General features: G+C 35.9%; 1 pseudogene; it reads left to right on the forward strand.

Annotated features, from left to right (window-relative positions):
- The first annotated feature begins 4,208 nt into the window (after positions 1 to 4,208).
- Positions 4,209 to 4,363, forward strand: LOC111762114 (U1 spliceosomal RNA; annotated as a pseudogene).
- Positions 4,364 to 5,657: the final 1,294 nt, after the last annotated feature.

Below are 5,657 nucleotides of genomic sequence, written 5' to 3' on the forward strand. Positions count from 1 at the left end.
GTCCTTTTATGTCTGGCATGCTTTGCTCAAAATAATATCTTCCATGTTTGTCCATGTTGTCACATGCTTCATGACTTCATATCTTGTTATAGCTGCATAACATTCCATCATGTGCACATGCCACAATTGTTTATCCATTCTTCAACTGATGGACACGTGGGTTGTTTCCAACCTCTGGCAATCGTGAATAATCCTAATATGAACATTAGTGTGCAGACGTCTGTGTCTCTACTCTCAGTCCTATGGGTATATAGCTAGTAATGATGTTGTCAGGTTATATGGCAAGTCTATATACAACCTCCTTAGAAACTGCCAAACAGTCCTCCACAGTAGCTGTACCATTATACATTCCCACCAACAGTAAATAAGCATCACTGTCTCTCACATCCTCTCCAACATTTATGACTATTACATCTAATAGTTTTGAAATGATATCTCATTGTGGTTTTAATTTTCATTTCCCTAATTGCTAGTGATGTTGAACATTTATTTATGTGTTTCTTTGCCATTTGTATTTCTTTTTCAGACAATTATCTTGTCAAGTCACTTGCCCATCTTTAATTGTTTAGTTTGTCTTTTTATAGCACATATTGAGTAACAGTGGTGACAGTAGGCCTACAATCTTGTTCTAGATCTCAGTGGGAAAGGTTTGTCCTTCCCATCGAGTACAAGGGTAGTTGTAGGTTTTCATATCTATAGTTTACCATATTGAGAAAGCTTCCTTCTATTCCTATCTTTTGAGAGTTTTTAACAAGAAAGGGTGTTGTATTTTGTGAAATACCTTTTCTGCATCAATGAATAGGATCATGTGATTATTCTTCAACTTATCAATATGGTTTATTACACCAATTGATTTTATTCTATTGAACCACCCTTCCATACCTGGGATAAAACCCACTTGCTCCTGGTGTGAAACTCTTTGAATGTGTTTTTGGAATCTATTTGCAAGTATATTGTTGATGATATTTGCATTTCTATTCATTAGAGATATTGGTCTGGAATTTTAAAACTTTTAAAATATCTTTATCTAGGTTTGGTATTAGGGTGATATTGGTTTCATGGAATGAGTCTGGTAGTATTCTCTCCTTCTGAAGTGTTTTGGAAGAGCTTGAGCAGGAGTGGTATTAGATGATCTTTGAATGGTTGGTAATTTCACCTGTTAAGGCATCTGGTCCCAGGCTTTTCATCCTTTGGAAGTTTTTGATGACTGTTTCAATCTCTTACAATATGTTGTGCTTTTCTACTTCTTCCAGGGCCAGCATAGGTGGTTCATGTGTTTCTAGGAAATTATCCATCTCCTCAACATTGTCTGTTTTATTCATATACAGTTGTTCATAGTAGCCTCTTATGAGCTTTCTTATTTCTGCAGGATCATTATTAATGTCCTCTCTCTCATTTCTGATTATATTTATTTGTGTCTTCTCTCTTATTTCTTTGTCAGTCTAGGTAAGGGTTTGTTGATTTTGTTGATCTCAAAAAACCAACTTTTGGTTTTCTTATTTTTCTGTATTGTTTCTTTGTTCTTTTTTAAAAAGATTAATTTATTTATTTCTCTCACCTCCCCCCCCCCCGTTGTCTGTTCTCTGTGTCTATTTGCTGTGTCTTCTTCTTTGTCTGCTTCTGTTGTTGTCAGCAGCACAGGAATCTGTGTTAGGGTATCTGTGTTTCTTTTTGTTTCTTTCCTTCAGCTTGCTTTGGCATTCATTTGTTGCTTTTTTTCTAGTTCCTCCAAGTGTGCAGTTAGAGCTTCAATTTTAGGTCTTTCCTCTTTTTTAATCTAACACTGCCTTTGCAGTGTCCCATAAATTTTGATATGCTGTGTTCTCATTACATTCATCTCAAGATATTTTCTGAATTCTCTTAATTTCTTCTTTAACCCACTGATTATTTAAGAGTGTATTGTTTAATCTCCAAATGTTTAAGAATTTCCCTTTTTCCATCCATTACTGATTTCCAGCTTCATTCCATTATTATCAGATAAAGTGTTTTGTATAGTTTCAATCTTTATAAATTTATTGAGACTTGTCTTGTGACCCTACAAATGGTCTCTCTTGGAGTACAATTGATGAGCACTTGAAAAGTAAAGTACACCCTGCTGTTTGGGGATGCAGTGCTTCATAGATGTTTATTAGGTCTACTTCATTTATCATATTATTCTCACTCTCTTTCCTTATTTATCCTCTGTCCTAATTTTCTATCCAATACTGAGAGAGGTGTATTTAAGTCTCCAACTATTACTATAGAGGCATCTATTTCTCCCTTCAGTTTTACCAGTGTGTTCCTCACATGTGGGAGAAGATGGACCCAAGGGTATCGGGAATGAAAGATAAAGAAAGACTGGGTTCAGGGGATCTGCCAGCGTTGAAGCCTCAAGCTCATCAGACAAGTTTATTAATCTCAGGGGCTTCTTTATATACCCCAAGCAATTGTGAGAACCAGCAACTATTCTAGTTAACTATTCCCATTACCTCATTCTAAATAACACAGTGCACAGTGGATAAGATAGTTACTAAAACTCATAATGTTCTATTATATTATTGAAACAAATATACTCATTAATCTTGTTGCCCAGGTTACTTGAAATATCAAGTCTGAGTTCTGCTGGAATGTTATGTTTCCCAGAGAGATTAGCCACCTGCACGTACATCTCCAGGGACAGCATGACCCAGTGGTCAGAAAGTAACTTGCTTCCATGGAAACAACATGCCTTCATTTCCCACACTCATGTATCTTTGGTCACTCAGGTTAGGTGTATTATTATTAAATACAGCTATTTGTTCTTGGTGAATGGCCTTTTAAAAAATATATAATGACCTTCTTCATCCTTTATAACAGCTCTTTGCTTGAAATCTATTTGTCCAATACAAATATCATTACTCCAATTTCTTTTGTTTACTACTTGCATGAAATATCTTTTCCCAACATTTTACATTTAACCCAGTTTTGACCTTATATCTGAAGTGGGTCTTTTGTAGAAAACATACAGATGGCTTATATTTTTTAATTCATTCTATCAGTCTGTGTCTTTGGATTGGGAAGTTTAAGCCATTAACATTTAATGTTATTATTTTAAAGGCATTACTTACATCATCCATTTTGTCCTTTGTTTCCCTCAGAATATCATTCTATTGTCTGCCTTTTTACACTTTAATTTTTACCCTTCCTAATATCTTCCTTTCTATACTCTTCTGGAAATCTCACCATTGCTTTTTCCTTGGAAGCTGCAGCACTCCCTTCAGTATCTCTTGTAATTCTGGTCTTTCAGTAATATATTTTATCAATTTTTATTTGTCTGTGAAAACATTGAAATCACCCTCATTTATGAAGTATAGTTTTGCCAGATAGAGAATTCGTCTCTCCTCCATGGTTTCTGATGAGGGTTCTGCACTTAATCTTTTCAAGTATTTTTTGTATGTGTTGCTTTCCTTTTCTCTTGATGCATTCAGAATCCTCTATCTCTGATATCTGTCATTCTGAATAGTAGGTGTCTCAGGGTAGGTCTATTTGGATTTATTCTTTCTGGGGTGCATTGTCCTTCATGGATATTGATATTTATGTCTTTCAGAAGAGTTGGGACGTTTTCAATCATTATTTCCACAAATATTCTTTACCCCCCATTTCCAATCTCTTCTCCTTCTGGAGCACTGACAATGTATATAAACATTTCTCATTTCCTTTCAATTTTCTGAGACTCAGTTTCATTTTTCTCATTCTCTTCTCTTTCTGTTCTCCTGACCTTTCAATTCAGATATTGTGTCTTGAAATCACTAATTCTGTCCTAGAGCAATTAAAATCTGCTCATATATGTCAATATCTTTTTATTCTCATCCATCGTGTCTTTCATTCCCATAAGGTATGTTACTTTTCTTTGCAGGCTTTCAATTGTTCTTTATGCTCACTCAGTATCTTCTTAATATCCTTTATTTCTTTAGTCATATTTTCTTTAAATTCTTTGAATTGATTTAGGAGAGTTTTGTGATTATCACTTATGAATTATCTTAAATCCTGTATCTCTTCAGGTCATTTGGTTTGTTTCTTTGGCTGGGCCATCTCTTCCTCTTTCCTAGTATGGCTTGTGATTATTTGCTGATGTCTAGCTATCTGATTATGTTGGTGAATTTTCTCTGATGGCCAAATTCTCTCATTTTTTTCCCACAGCTCTTCTTTGTTATTTGTTTCAACTTATTCTATGTTCTTCAAATTACCCCATACTTACCTAGCAGGAGAGATACAAAGATCATGAAGGTGGTTTTTCCCAGGGTGAGGTCTACCCATTGTACTCTGGATGTGCGATTTCTCTGAATATGGGAAAATCTCCTGCCTAATTTGTGGTAGTGGGTAACTGCATTTGTGTTCTCCCAATTTTTAAAAAAATCACCCAGCTTAGGTTATCAAAATCGGACCAAGGGTTCACCAATGGAGTGTAGATTTTCTTCCAGTGGTTAGGATACATAGGATACAGAGAGAAGTAGAAACTTTTTTTCCCATCCAATTTTCAGACATGTTGGCAGATGCCACTCAACACCACATATTTCCATGGAAGTGTTTCAGTCTTGGCTTTCCTGTGTCTTGGTCTATCTAAAGCTGAGATTCTTATGGGGCTTTGCTGGCCAAATTCACAAAAAGCCTCCCACCTCCCTGTCCATTTTGCCTTGAATGAGCTGAAAGGGAGGAAGAAATTTGTTCCTGTCTCAGTCAGCTGCAGTGAACCAGGGGTTTTACCCTAACTTAATATCTTTGGGGTGGGAAGGGGAGCCAGCCCAAACACTGCAGGCATTTGGTAACTGGCATTTGTTGTTTTGGGTTCTTCCTCTCCCTGTCCCTTACCCTCCTGGCACTTGTGTGGCACTGTACTGTTCTGCTGACCCCCATAGCTGTTCCCTCAGATAGCTTTTGACACTTTCTCCATTGTTTTTGTGAGAGAATTGAGTCTTGCCTGCCTAATCTAATACATTTCCCACATTTCCCTCTCATTGTAGTTTTGATTTGAATTTCCCTAATTGCTACTGATGTTGAGAAATATTTCATGAGTTTTTTCTCCATTTCTATTTCCTCTTTGGACAATTGTCTTTTCAAGTCTTTTGCCCATTTTTAAAATCCAATAGTTAATCTTTTTATTGTTTAGCTATATTATCTCTATATATCATGGATATTAAATCCTTATTTGATATATGATTGCTAAATATTTTCTCCCATTGACTTGCTTGCCTTTTCACCCTTTTGACAAAGTCCTTTGAGGTACAGAAGTGTTTAATTTTGAGAGGTCCCATTTATCTATATTTTCCTTTTTTGCTTGTGCTTTGCATATAAGGTTTAAGAAGCCACTACCCACCACAAGATCTTGAAGTTCTTTCTCTATAACATATTCTAGTATTTTTTATGGTTGTTGGTTTTATATTTAGGCCCTTGATACATTTTGAGTTAATTTTTGTATAAGGTGTGAGATATGGGTCACATTTCTTTCTTTTGGATATGGCTATTAGTTTCCCAGCACCGTTTATTGAATAGACTCTTCCAGTCCAGCTGGGGTGACTTGATAACCTCATAAAAAATCCCTTGACTGTAGCTATGAGGGTCTATTTCTGAGGTCTTTATTCAGTTCCATTGGTCAATCTGCCTGTATTTATACTGACACAGACTTCTTTATATCTCTTGAA

The sequence above is a fragment of the Dasypus novemcinctus genome, chromosome 13 (genome assembly GCF_030445035.2).
Source record: "Dasypus novemcinctus isolate mDasNov1 chromosome 13, mDasNov1.1.hap2, whole genome shotgun sequence".
In the NCBI taxonomy this organism is placed as follows: domain Eukaryota; kingdom Metazoa; phylum Chordata; class Mammalia; order Cingulata; family Dasypodidae; genus Dasypus; species Dasypus novemcinctus.